The sequence below is a fragment of the Lepisma saccharinum genome, chromosome 7, assembly GCF_977018435.1.
Source record: "Lepisma saccharinum chromosome 7, izLepSacc3.1, whole genome shotgun sequence".
In the NCBI taxonomy this organism is placed as follows: Eukaryota; Metazoa; Arthropoda; class Insecta; order Zygentoma; family Lepismatidae; genus Lepisma; species Lepisma saccharinum.
In genome coordinates this window covers 83,789,558-83,805,388 of record NC_139235.1, presented here as the reverse complement: position 1 = coordinate 83,805,388, position 15,831 = coordinate 83,789,558, and positions in this window count along the sequence as shown.

Here is a 15,831-nt window from a genome sequence, read left to right as displayed (position 1 = left end):
TAGGGGATGAGGGGCGTTACTGGGTGGCCTTGTTCAGGCCTGGAGGTGTGGTTGCATTCATGGTCGATATGTAGGCCCTCTCCCATCTTCTACGTATTGAGGTGTTGGTGGATTGGGGCAAGGAGTGGACGATCGCTACCTGGAAGCAGTCATTAAAAGGAATATTGTGGTGATTGGTGTGAATGGCAACAGCAAAGTCCAGGTTTTGGGTAGAGGAGCGGTGGTTGTTGATGCGGAGGTTCAGGGCTGTGGATGTTTCCCCCAGATAGAAGCTCCCACAGATGTTGCACGTGAGGATATAAATTAGGTTGGAGCTGTTGCAGGTTCCTTTGGGGTAGAGGGTGAATTTGCCGGTGGCAGTGTGGATCTGGAGGGTGCGGGAAGTGACAAATATGGGGCAGGTTTTGCACCTTGGGCGGTTGCATTTGTGGGCAGGTGTGAGTTGATTGTGAGTAGGTGGATTGTGGTGGACCAGGATGTTTTTGAGATTGGGAGGGCGTTTGAAGACAACTCTGGGCTTGTCGGGGAAGATATTTCTGGTGTCAGGATCACTGTGCAGGATGGGGAGGAGGGAACGTAGAGTGTGTCTGATTTTGTTGAGGTGGGGGTGATATTGGGTGACAAGTGCAGGGGGATTGGTGGCAGGTTTCTTGGTGGGAGTGTATGAAGCAGCTCGGGATATTTGTTTGGTGACCAGGGTGGAAGGATATCCACGGTTGGTCAAGGCTTGGTGTAAGCGGAGGTTATAGTTCTGTCGGGAGGTGGCTGAGGTGTTGAGGCGTTGACCTCTGAGGGCCAGGGAGAATGGGATGGCTTTCTTGGTGTGGAACGGATGGGAGCTGGAGAAGTGTAGGTATTTCATATGGTTGGTAGGTTTGATGTGGATGGAGGTTTCCAAATGTCCTTCCTTGATGTGCACATCCACATCCAGGAAGGTGATTTGGTTGGTGGAGTGAGTCCAGGTGAAATTGATGGAGCTGAAGTGGTTAAGTTTGTCTAGGAAGGTGGTCAGGGAAGGTTCTCCATGCGTCCAAAGCATGAAGATGTCATCGATGAAAACGTAGCCAGAGGAGAGGTTTGAGAGATTGGGTCTCCAGGAACTCTTTTTCAACTTTGCCCATGAACAGGTTGGCATAGGATGGGGCCATTCTGGTACCCATGGCTGTGCCCCGGATTTGGAGATAGTGCTTGTCCTCGAAGGTGAAGTTGTTGCACGTGAGGACAAGGTGAGCTAGATGGGTCAGGAAATTAGTGCTGGGGTTGTGGGGTTTTGGTCTGTTGTTGAGGAAGGATTCTATGGAGCAGAAGCCATGGGAGTGAGGTATGTTGGTATAGAGAGAAGTAACATCGATGGTGGCAAGGATAGTGTTGGCAGGTAATGGTGGGAGAGTGTTAATTTTCTGAAGGAAGTGGCTGGTGTCCCGGAGGTAGGAGGGCAGAGCTTTAACAAGAGGCTGGAGGTGGGAGTCGACAAAGGCTGAGATTCTTTCAGAAGGTGAATTGTAACTGGACACGATGGGTCTGCCAGGGTTGCCAGGTTTATGGATCTTGGGCAGCAGGTAAAGCGTGGGGGTGCGGGGGTTGTCTGGGATGAGCATGGATATGGTGGAGGCTGTCAGGCCCTCCGGGGGACCTCGGGTGTGGATCAAGTCCTGGATTCTGTTGAGGTGTGTGGCTGAAAGGTCGACCGTGGTGGTTTTGTAGGTGGAGGAGTCGGCCAGCTGGCGAGTGGCTTCCGCCAGGTAATCTTGAGAGTTCAAGACCACCGTGGTGGATCCCTTGTCAGCTGGGAGGATGATTTTGATGTGGTGGTTCTGGCGGAGATCTTGAAGGGCTTTATCTTGAGAGGGATTCAAGTTGGTTGGACAAATTTAGTACACTTTGGTGGTGTTGGGGTAGGTTAGGGTCGTTGGTATAATTACAAACAAACCCACTCCCAACAGACCCATGGTCACCAACGACCCTAACCTACCCCAACACAACCAAAGTGTACTAAATTTGTCCAACCACAATCTCACCCCTACCGAAATTGATATTCTATCCAAAGGCCTCACCTTCTCCCCCCCAACTCCCCACAACCAATTCCGTCTCCTCTTCGATATCCACACCTTTGCCAGACACCTCAGATGGCAAAACTTCTGGGCAAAAAACCCTTCCCCCAGACCACAACCAATGAAACCCACTCAAGCCTCCTCCAATTTTGCCCACCATCCTCCCAAGACCCACCTCCCCTGCCCACCAACCACCCCCTGGAAAGATACATCACTGCCATAATCTCCACTATCACTGACAGCTCATTTCTTGACAACCTCCACAACAAACCCAACTTGAATCCCTCTCAAGATAAAGCCCTTCAAGATCTCCGCCAGAACCACCACATCAAAATCATCCTCCCAGCTGACAAGGGATCCACCACGGTGGTCTTGAACTCTCAAGATTACCTGGCGGAAGCCACTCGCCAGCTGGCCGACTCCTCCACCTACAAAACCACCACGGTCGACCTTTCAGCCACACACCTCAACAGAATCCAGGACTTGATCCACACCCGAGGTCCCCCGGAGGGCCTGACAGCCTCCACCATATCCATGCTCATCCCAGACAACCCCCGCACCCCCACGCTTTACCTGCTGCCCAAGATCCATAAACCTGGCAACCCTGGCAGACCCATCGTGTCCAGTTACAATTCACCTTCTGAAAGAATCTCAGCCTTTGTCGACTCCCACCTCCAGCCTCTTGTTAAAGCTCTGCCCTCCTACCTCCGGGACACCAGCCACTTCCTTCAGAAAATTAACACTCTCCCACCATTACCTGCCAACACTATCCTTGCCACCATCGATGTTACTTCTCTCTATACCAACATACCTCACTCCCATGGCTTCTGCTCCATAGAATCCTTCCTCAACAACAGACCAAAACCCCACAACCCCAGCACTAATTTCCTGACCCATCTAGCTCACCTTGTCCTCACGTGCAACAACTTCACCTTCGAGGACAAGCACTATCTCCAAATCCGGGGCACAGCCATGGGTACCAGAATGGCCCCATCCTATGCCAACCTGTTCATGGGCAAAGTTGAAAAAGAGTTCCTGGAGACCCAATCTCTCAAACCTCTCCTCTGGCTACGTTTTCATCGATGACATCTTCATGCTTTGGACGCATGGAGAACCTTCCCTGACCACCTTCCTAGACAAACTTAACCACTTCAGCTCCATCAATTTCACCTGGACTCACTCCACCAACCAAATCACCTTCCTGGATGTGGATGTGCACATCAAGGAAGGACATTTGGAAACCTCCATCCACATCAAACCTACCAACCATATGAAATACCTACACTTCTCCAGCTCCCATCCGTTCCACACCAAGAAAGCCATCCCATTCTCCCTGGCCCTCAGAGGTCAACGCCTCAACACCTCAGCCACCTCCCGACAGAACTATAACCTCCGCTTACACCAAGCCTTGACCAACCGTGGATATCCTTCCACCCTGGTCACCAAACAAATATCCCGAGCTGCTTCATACACTCCCACCAAGAAACCTGCCACCAATCCCCCTGCACTTGTCACCCAATATCACCCCCACCTCAACAAAATCAGACACACTCTACGTTCCCTCCTCCCCATCCTGCACAGTGATCCTGACACCAGAAATATCTTCCCCGACAAGCCCAGAGTTGTCTTCAAACGCCCTCCCAATCTCAAAAACATCCTGGTCCACCACAATCCACCTACTCACAATCAACTCGCACCTGCCCACAAATGCAACCACCCAAGGTGCAAAACCTGCCCCATATTTGTCACTTCCCGCACCCTCCAGATCCACACTGCCACCGGCAAATTCACCCTCTACCCCAAAGGAACCTGCAACAGCTCCAACCTAATTTATATCCTCACGTGCAACATCTGTGGGAGCTTCTATCTGGGGGAAACATCCACAGCCCTGAACCTCCGCATCAACAACCACCGCTCCTCTACCCAAAACCTGGACTTTGCTGTTGCCATTCACACCAATCACCACAATATTCCTTTTAATGACTGCTTCCAGGTAGCGATCGTCCACTCCTTGCCCCAATCCACCAACACCTCAATACGTAGAAGATGGGAGAGGGCCTACATATCGACCATGAATGCAACCACACCTCCAGGCCTGAACAAGGCCACCCAGTAACGCCCCTCATCCCCTATCCTCACCCTCAACACCACCTTTTCCCACCCCCCCCCTCCACTCAGTTTTCGACAAGCCAGGGGAAAGAACCATTTTTTTTTGGTACTGTCCACACTTTTTTTTCCTTCGGGACCTGGCAACTCTGCAGGTCATGCTTACTCTTCCCTCTAGTCACTTAATTATACAACGTCTCTCTACTCCTGAAGATGTGATATACCATCACGAAAATTTGAATTTTTTCTTTGTCCGGTGAGTGTTTCCTCTCTCCTCTTTCACTTTTTATTCAGTCCTTGTGGCCCTCCTTCCTTTTATCCTATATATATATATATATATATATATATATATATATATATATATATATATATACACACACACACACACACACACACACACACACACACACATTACGTTGCATTAATGAAAATTTACAAACTAGGAGTACACAGACACAAGTGCGTGAGATATAGTATATTACTTTGTATATTTCTGGTATTAAAAAAAAACTACTCAATATTAGGAATGAAATTGTAGTTCAGCACAAGCCGTGGTTTTACCGGTTATGTAAACGATTGCCAACCTGTCAGTCATGAGCTCAGTACCTTGTATGGAAATTCTCATAAGTTGGTGAAGGTTTGCAGACACACTGCAATTTATGGCAGTAATCTTGAGAGGAGACCCCATGCTCATTGCACCCCTACCTAATCTACAGGAACAACATAAGCTCTACTCAGGTCAGCATACAGGTTATAAAAAATGGTTCTGACAAGAATCTCAATTGCCTTCCCCAATCAATTATGGCCCAAATACAAAAGAATTCATCAAGTATTGTAGGAAATGCTGCAAATAGAATTGTTTTATGTGCACCATGTTTTCTACCCATGCTACATCTTTCAAACACAAACAAACTAGCATGTCATTAGGCATCCAGATTATTAGGTAACATTTCTCCCTCCCAGTGTTATATATTTGTCCTTGTATTTGGTGATAATACCATAGAATATCAGGGAAAGTCGATTCCAAAGCACATGGCAGAGTAGGCTGGTGGTTAGCGCAGCTGTCCCATATGCACAAGTTCGAAGGATCGAATCCCCGTATGGGATAATGAATTTTTCAGATGAATACGGACTTGTATTACTATTACTTCAATTTACAGACACTTGCCTTGGGGAAATAGCAGGAAAAGACCGTTTGAAAGCACCAGGCAGCGTAGGCTGGTGGTTAGCGCAGCTGTCCCATGTGCACAGGTGAGAACTTTTTCAGAGTCTGGAAGACTTGAATATATTTCAATCATTATCGCATTAGCTGAATAAGTAGAAGAAAAACTCCCCGTTTAAGCGTCGACGTCGTAGGCTAGTGGTAGTAGATCACGAAGCTTGTGTTCCGGGTTCGTTCCCCGGTGGTGATGAAAAGTTGAAAAGAAAAAGAAGTTGGCTAGAAGAGCCAGAGGTGCCAGGCTCGATTTTTTTGTAGAGAGGTTGGAAACCCAGAAGTACCGGGTTCGATTCCCGATTGAAAGAAGTTGCTGAGAAGAATCCAGGAGACCGAAGAAACCAAAGGTGCCGGGTTCGACTCCCGCTGATGGAAAGAAGCTGAGAAGAATCCAGGAGGCTGGAGAAACCAAAGGTGTCGGGTCCCATTCCCGGTGATGGAGGAAATGTTCCCCAGGAGAAGCAGAAGTCCAGGAACTTGGAACGTTCCACCACTCGTAACTCCAGGGTATGGAGATCCGAATTGGCAACACACCGCTCCTTGCACCGGCTGGTCAGTTGGAAGCACCAGTTCTCACCCAGGGATCGGGATTAAGACGAATTGCGACACGTGACAGTAAATAAAATTCCATCCAAATACTTTATAATTAAAATGTCCAAAATCTTTAATCACGAATCGCGCGCGTACATACTGATTCGCACAAGTTAAAATTATATTTTGTTGGGTCATGCACGCTCGTAGGCAGTGATAAGCCACTTATTTAACACGCGAGTCCGCCTTCACAGTTAATAGCAAGACCTTTTACCTCAAGCGCGAGGCGCAGCATAACCGATTGGTCTATCTTACAATAATGCAAACTCATAACATAAAATAACACAAGGATCAATGTTAATTAGCGATAGTAAGCTACAGTTCAGGTTCGCAACAATTAAAAATGCCAACGTGGAAGTCTTTACATCGCCAAAAACACGTAGCGTGGTTCCCCCACTTCTAACATAAACAGCCAATAGGAAAACGATATTTTATTGAAAACGAGGGAGAAATACTTTGCTATAATATTACAATTTTAAACTATATAGAAATAAACTGATTTTATCAAATAAATCATATTTGCCCCTTGCACATAAAAATGATAAAATAAAGATTTAGTTTATAACGAAGACAACTTACTTCAATCTTGTGAACAAAAATCGATATTAAGGAGAAATGTATTTAACTTGTGCTTAAACAACAAAATTTGCATGACAGATAGAAATAATCCTAGCCATTTTGGATTTGAAAACAATGAAAACGTTGCATATATTACTTGGGATAATTATTAGCCTATAAATTCTGAATAAATGTTGCAAAAATACGCGAATAATATTATAACATAAGATAAAATGTAAATATATACATGAATTATGAAAACAATTAAGTATAAATAATTTAATCCAAGTTCTTACTTGAAAGTATACGAATAAGATAAATGCCAATATACGACTGAAATCTGCCTGACATGGCGGTCGTTATAATTTCCCCCTTGTCGGCATAAAAATATGGCTGAGTATATCGAAGTATTTTTTTTTAACTATAAGCTTGCTATCGCCTAACAAATATACTATTCAGAGAGAACTAAGAAAATTCTACATTCAGATTATACTGAAAGAAGTACTTGATTGATCCAAGTTTTCTTTCAAAAACAATATCTGGCATATGTAATTTATATGTTACATGTTATCGTTGAAACTTTGAATGAATGTAAATTAATATGCATGTACATAAACAATCAACTTGGATAATATAAGATATACCTTCGTAAATATAAGCTTTCTGTAACACCGGGCGGTTTTGCTGGTCTCGGCGACGAGGTTCCGGATACGTGAAATTTCACTTTCTGTTAGGCCCACTGAGTCCCATCACTTCTTCCTGTACAGCAACTACTTCAGTCTCTAAAACAGTCTGTTTACAAACAATTTCTTCCTGTGCCGACTCCACCTGAGTTATCCTCTATTCAGTTAACTGAATCCGTGCAGGAATGGAACTAAGTTTCTGCATCATTTCGGATAACTGGCCCGTAAGCTGTTCATGGCGTCTCTTCTCCTCCTCCTTTTCGGTCTTCAATCTCTCTTCGCGCTCCCGGTCTTTCTCTGAGAAAGCGGCAATCAGCTGTTTATGTCTCTTTCTCTCTTCCTCTTTTTCAACTTTCAATCTCTCCTCGCGTTCGCCTTTCAACCTTTCTTCGCGTTCTCTGTCCTTTTCTGTGAACGCTGCGATCAGCTGTTCATTTCGCTCACGTTCCTTTTCCGCTAGGGAGGCCACCAAAACATTGACCCACTCAGGCATCATCACTGTTGCTGGAGACGAAACAGTAGTCGTCGGAGTTGGCTGAAGTCGCACTTCGAAGCATTTCTGGCATCGAAACTCCTGATCACCTCCATCCACAACAGCCTCTGTCATTGGACAGCATTCCGGGTGATAAAGACACTCCAAACATTGGATTACAATTTTGCATCCTGTAGATGTATTAGAGATGCCAGAGACCTCCCTCCAAGTTCCTGGACTTCTGTTTCTCCTGGGGAACATTTCCTCCATCACGTGTTGATTATATTTAAAAGTTGCAACTATTTATAAATATTATTACGCATTTTCCTTTTGATTGTTGATAAGCGCTCTCTCCATGGGCGCCGGTAGGTCAGTCGACCCCCCCCCCCCTCTCTGGAAATTGGCATCCTTCATTTCAAGTTGCAAAAAAGCAGGAAGTTTCTTATTCTTATTGTTAATAACAGAAATAAAGTTAACTTGGTTAGTATTCAAACAGAGTAATCAATGTAAAATATGCATTAAATCGAAAAAATGAGTGAAAATTACAGGAACCAGGATATTTTTTCATATTCTATCATTTAATTCAAAGAATAACAACTGTGTATTTCACTATAGTAACTATGAAATGTAAAAGTATTAATGGAAAATAGTTGTGCTGGATATTCACTCGGCTTGTGGATCGAAGAGCATGATAATAATAAACAAGAACAATAATAATTAAATTCGAAAAAATGTATTTAATTAGGTATTATTAGCAGGCCCGTAGCTGGAATTTCTATTGGGGGGGGGGCAAAGTCAATCTCAGAGGGGGCAAATTTTCAATATATTGTGTCGCATTGGCAGATATAGCAAAAGCTATAAGTAACAGGAAAGGGATGATATCTTGAAACTCCAACGAACAAAAAAAGTTCGAGCAACATCAAATAACAGTATTTCGATAACGACCTTTCCGGGCTGCCAAAGAATACAAAGATAAAGTCTAGTCGGGACTGTATCTACTTGATATTTACAGGTCGATAATGTTAATAGACGATTAATATGTACCAACAGCTTTGAGCCTCTCTGCAGAACTGATTAAGGAAGTCATTTATAAATCGTGCTTCATAATGTTTCCCTCTAGTTTCCAGTATGCAAGATTTTTACGCACATTAACCAAAATAATAAATGTGAAACAATATCACATTTTCATCATGTTTGATAATAATTTGACCAACTATATAAGCTGTCCTACATCTTTCACCAGCCGACATCTATGGTGGGATGGTTACACAGCACACTGCGAAGCCAAGGGTCACAGTTTCGAGCCTGGGCATGAGTGTTCTTTGTGAGCAGAGGCGCAACCACTGGCGTACGCTACAGTCCCCTCCGAAATTTTGAAAAATCGACATTTTCAAGTAAAAGCACCATAACCTCTGGTAAAACCAGAGTGGTAGATGCAAGCCCTATAAAATCATCCCCAGTTGACATTTTTGAGAGTGGAAAGTTGTAAATATTTATCTTATTGTGTATGCCGCCCACTAGAAAGCAGTCAGGGATGCCCAATTTTGAAAAACATTGGGTTCTTAAAGTTTAAAAAATCTCAAATTCTTCCTTCCATGTATTATGATATTAATATGCAACATACTCGCTATTTTAAAAATATTATTGATTGATTTTAATACGAAAATATATAACAATAACAAATATAATAATAATAACACGACAAATTCTTAGGTGCGCTATGTTCCCACGGATCCCTATAAGTTTGCGCCACTGAAAGCATCCACCTATATAATTCCAGCCCCTCCAGAAAAAAAAATCCTGCGTACGCCAGTGGGCGCAACCACGAATTTTTGTCTGGAGGGGGGCCAGTACCAGGACAAACGTGCAAATAATAATAATTGTAATATAGTGGTGGTAGTAATAATAGTAGCATCAAGGACGTTATTAAAATCACGCAAGAAGGGGTTAGAAGTCTGTGCTAAAGCATTTGTCATGGAACAAATGATTTGAAAATATTTTTCCAACACGTTCAATTTCACATTAGCTAATACTGGAAAACAAGCACACAACTGTATTTTTGAAAGACACAAAATACATGATGAACATAATTCTATTGTACATATGACATGTATTACTTTCATGTACAACATATATTTTATTTATGCAACATGGAATGACGTAAAATAAGAAAATACATAAGTATGCAACATGTTAACGCTAAATTGTGTATGCATTCAAAGTTTCTTTAATATATATATTAATGAGAATACATTAAATACATTACATAATCAATTCATCCGCCTCATAACAAATCAACAGTAAAAATAATACAAATTTTGTCTCCTTTTCCTAAAAAGAATTATTCGTGCATTTGAGACAAAACTTTTTAGCAACAGTCTGAAGTAGCTACATATTTGGTGTTTCTTCTCTCTCGGCTAATTTAGAATGCATTAGAGAAAACAATCATATTGGGATCGATGCAAGAAAATGTTTAGATCCAAATTTTTCAAACTGAAAACTTAATAGGGTGAAAAAAATTTCACAGGACGCCATGCCATTTTCTTTAACACATTTTTTATTTCATTTAGACCGCTTTGACCCATAACTATGGCTCTGAACTTGAACTATAATAATAGCAGATATTGCGAGCGAAGCGAACAAGAAAATTTTACGAATATTTGAAATCAATGGGGGCAATTCACCCTCTGTGTCCCCCCTGCAAGTTCCCTTGGCCGTCTGGAAGAAAAAAAACTAATTCCATCTTGAATATCCATTTGTCCTACTATTCTTAGATTCTGCTAGTAGTCTTGTTTTTTACTTAAATGTTTGTCCCCCATAGAATGGACTTCCGTTCAAGGTTGGGGGACAATGCCCCTGCCCCCTGTGGTTTGTGAGTTCCTCTTCATCAATTTCACGTCATCACTCATTGTCACGATTAGCTAGAAGTGGCAGAAAAGCAAAGCTAAGTAACAAAATTTAAATATCCATTCCCCCTCTCTACTGCATGAATCACTATTACCAAATGGTAGACTTGGGAAACAAAAAATTAAGTAGTTCAAACTTCATAGCAACACATCCAAGAAAAACATCTTGATTTCTTTCGTAATAACCAATTCAATACTAGTGGCTCATCAAATTAGAAGGAATAATCCGTTATTAAACAAGTCGTGTGAGCGAACTACAAAAATGAATTTGACAAAAGCCCCATATTGACCTTCCTCCTTCCCCGTTACGCAACATGGCAAAGATCCTGATGACTGGGACCTTACGGCAGCTCGAACGTATAACGTTAGCTTAAAACCATGCCAAATACGCAACAAAGGGGGAGGTAAAGGTCGGGCACCTTTTTCGCGAAATATTAAGTTTACCTGTCGTCTCTCCGCTCGGGCTGGCAAGTGATCCTGGTCTATCCTGGGTAACGCGTGTAAGAGATCTCTTTTGTGACTGTTCGTTCTCCCAGCTCCCACCGCTGGTCAAACGACGAGTCTAGATTACGCATGCGCGATTGACGAGGCGAGGCAGTAAACGGCCTCTGTCGAGAAAAACTGCGTAACTTTATAGATTACGTAACGATCCATGACTTGTTTCGGCGCGTGACGTATCTCACTCTCGTATGTTAGGAGAAGAGAGTGACTGTGGCGGGATGATATTTATGTAAAGTATATCAATCGTCACACTAGTTTGAATAGTATCAAAATATTTCTGTTAGTTAGAATATTCATTTACATTGAGTAGTTAGTCGTGCAATTCGACATATTTTGATAAAAAATTTATTACTATTTGAATATTAGTTTATAATTGATTATATATGAAAAGTAATTTTATTGGGGTTGGTTATATATTTGGTATATATAAATTAGTTTGTTATAGATTATTAGTACAGTGTTGGGATTTATTAAATATATGAAATATTGATTTTTATTATAGGAGATGTTAATAATCGTACCTTTTGTATCAGGGAGGGTTAAATTTTAATTGAATATTCTATTTTCTCGAAGGGTGAGGAGCTAGTAGACTGATTTTAAGGTAAAAGTGTTATATTTTTCTGTTAAAATTGTTATTTGTAATAAAATGTTATTCGACTTACCTTATATCTAGTTATTAGGGAATTATATTTAATATAGCTTTACATTTTAATATTTTTTATATTAATACATATATTATAATATTAGTGTTTAGTTATAACTAGGGGGATGTGCTTCTGGTTAATATGTTGGTTATAACTTTATAGTAAACTATTATATTTATTGGTTTAGAGATTGCTAATTTTTGTAATTTTGTTATAATTTATTTGAAATTTTATTAAAAATTTAGTTTGGTTTTACTTGCTTACTTAATTATATGTTTTAATTGGTTTTATTTTGAAATTATGATTCTATTAGTATATTTATTTAATTAATTAAAGGAATTAGGCAAAATTTATTCTCGCCTGTTTATCAAAAACATCTTTTCATGATTTTTTATATGAAGTATAACCTGCCCAATGACATTTGTTTAATGGCCGCGGTATTTTGACCGTGCGAAGGTAGCATAATCATTAGTCTTTTAACTGGGGGCTAGAATGAATGGTTGGACGAGGAATAGACTGTCTTTAGTTAATTAATGTATAATTTTACTTTAAAGTGAAAAGGCTTTATTTTTTTAAGGGGACGATAAGACCCTATAGATCTTTATATTATTTTAATGATGGTTTGATTAGTAATATAATTATATATATTATTAAATAGTATTTTGTTGGGGTGATGGGAAGATAATAATTAGCTCTTTTTTATTTAATATTCAATAATTTTTGTTATTTGGATCCATTTTTAGTGATTTAAAGAATAAGTTACCTTAGGGATAACAGCGTAATCTTTCTTGAGAGATCATATCGACAGGAGGGGTTGCGACCTCGATGTTGGATTAAGATATCATTTGGGGGTAGCATTTCAAATTTGATGGTCTGTTCGACCTTTAATTTCTTACATGATCTGAGTTCAAACCGGCGTGAGCCAGGTTGGTTTCTATCTCTTAATATTAAAAGTGTTTTAGTACGAAAGGACCAGATACTTGTATTATATATATAATATTGATTAATAATAATTACTATTATGGCAGAGAAGTGCATTGAATTTAGAATTCAATAATGAAGATAAATTTCTTTTTATAGTAGATGATATTAGATTTATTTATTGGAGTTATTTCTTTTATTATTTTAGTTGTATGTGTTTTAATTAGAGTTGCTTTTTTTTACTTTATTTGAGCGTAGGGTTTTAGGTTATATTCAAATTCGTAGGGGACCTAATCGGGTTGGAATTTGTGGTATTTTTCAGCCTTTTGCTGATGCAGTTAAATTATTTACTAAGGAGCAAACACTACCTACTTTGAGAAACTATTATCCATATTACATATCTCCAGTTTTTAGTTTATTTTTGTCTTTGTTTGTTTGGGTTGTTTTTCCATATCATACCTTATTATTTAATTTTTATTTGGGGGTATTTTTCTTTTTATGTTGTATGAGAATAGGAGTATATAGAGTAATATCTGCTGGGTGGGCATCTAATTCTAATTATGCGTTACTTGGGGGCCTTCGAGCAGTTGCTCAAACTATTTCCTATGAAGTTAGATTAGTATTAATTTTATTATCTTTTATTTTTTTAATTGGTGGTTATAATTTACTTTTATTTAATATTTTTCAGGATTATTTATGGTTTATTTTTATTGCTTTACCGTTGGGGCTAGCCTGACTGAGTTCTTGTTTAGCTGAAACTAACCGGACTCCTTTTGATTTTGCTGAGGGGGAGTCTGAACTTGTTTCTGGGTTTAATGTTGAGTATAGTGCGGGTGGATTTGCTTTAATTTTTATATCTGAATATGCTAGTATTTTATTTATAAGTGTTTTATTTAGAATTTTATTGTTGGGGGGGTACCACTTTTCTTATTTTTTTATTTAAGGGTTATTTTTTTAGGATTTATTTATATTTGAATTCGAGGAACACTACCACGATTTCGTTATGATAAACTTATGTATTTAGCTTGAAAGAGTTTTCTTCCGGTTTCTTTAAATTATTTTTTTTTTTGTTGGTTTTAGGGGATTGATTGTATCAATTTATATTTAGTTGCATAATAATTAGAATGTGAAGACTTCTAGAATATTTATATTCTATTTTATGTTTTCAAGACATACACTTAAAGTTTCAGTCAAGAAGTCATTTTTTTAAAATTTTATCTCATAGTAGTAGGGTTGCTGGGGATATAATGAAATATATAAAATATATAATTGTTAATACTTGCCCAGTAGTAATATATGGAGTCTCTACGGGTCGGGCCCCAATTCAGGTTAATAAAATAAAGGTTGCAAATATTAATCAAAATAATACTTGATTTAATGGGTAAAATTGTAGTCCACGAAAATTTCTTTTATGATGTATTGGTATAATAAATAAAATTATAATAGACAATACTAGTGCTACTACTCCTCCAAGTTTATTTGGAATTGATCGTAGAATGGCATATGCAAATAGAAAATATCATTCTGGTTGAATGTGTACTGGGGTTACTAGTGGATTTGCAGGGGTAAAGTTTTCAGGGTCTCCTAGGATTGTTGGGAATATTAATGAGAGTTGTATTAGTCTTAAAATTATAAGTATAAATCCTAATGTATCTTTTATTGAGAAGTATGGGTGGAATGGAATTTTATCCATATTACTATTAATAGATAGAGGATTATTAGATCCGGTTTGATGCAAGAAAAGTAAATGAATTATGGATATTGCTATTAAAATAAATGGTAATAAAAAATGAAAGGCGAAGAATCGAGTTAGTGTAGCACTATCTACTGCAAATCCACCCCAAATTCATTGGACTAGTATAGTTCCTAAATATGGAATTGCCGAAAGTAAATTAGTAATTACTGTGGCACCTCAAAATGATATTTGCCCCCATGGTAATACGTATCCAACAAATGCTGTTGCTATTGTTGCTAATATAATTATAACCCCAATAGATCATGTATGAAAGTATAAATAGGATCCATAGTATATTCCTCGTCCAACATGCATATATATACAAATAAAGAATATGGAGGCACCATTAGCATGAATAGTTCGTAGTATTCATCCATAATTTACATCTCGGCAGATGTGTATTACTCTAGAAAAAGCTAAATCTGTTCTTGAAATATAATGTATTGCTAAAAAAAGACCTGTTAAGATTTGGATTGAAAGACATATTTCTATAAGTGAGCCAAAATTTCATCAATAGGAAATATTTAGTGGGGCTGGTAAATCTACTAATGCATTATTTGCTAATTTAAGTAGGGGGTGATAAATCCGTGCTGGCTTTGTCATTTGTAATTATTTAATTATTTTTAGAGGCCCATGTGAAAGTCTAGTAATTTTTACAATTGTAATTAATGTAATAAATAAATATACTACTGTTATAGTAGTTATTATTATAATGGATTCATTGTATAATTTTATTCCTGGTAAGGGGGGTATATTTCTTCAGGTTGTATAAGTATCTATGTTTTGTAGTATTGAGGGGGTTAATAATGTGTCTATTATTATTAATATAAATAAGTATAATAATATTAAGGTTAGACCCATAATTATTATTTTTGTTCTTATTTTAAATATTTCATTTGGTGTAAGTCTTGTTGTATAAATAAATAGAACTAATATTCCTCCTAAAAATACTAGAAATAATACATAGGAAAGTCATGTGGATTTTAAAAATGTGGATATTGTTAGGCATGCAGTAATAGTTTGTATAATTAATGTAATCCCCATAGATAGTGGATGTTTTATGTATAATATTATTAGTGCTAATAATAATATAATAGTAATTAGTATTAATTGTATTTTAATATCAAGGAGTAGTTTAATAAAAATATTGGCTTTGGGGGCTAGTGATGATACAGTTATATCTTCCTTGATGTTTTTAGAATTATTAATTCATTAATGATTTACAAGACCATTGTTTTTATTAAACTATAACAACTTATGTTAAGAGTATTATTTATGTTAGTTATTTTATTTATTAGATTTTTATGTTTTATTTCTCAACGTAGGCATTTATTAGTAACTCTATTAAGACTTGAATTTATTGTATTATCCTTATATTTATATATAAGTTATTATTTTATTAATAATCAGGAATAAGCTTATTTTTGTTTATTGTTTATTTCGTTTT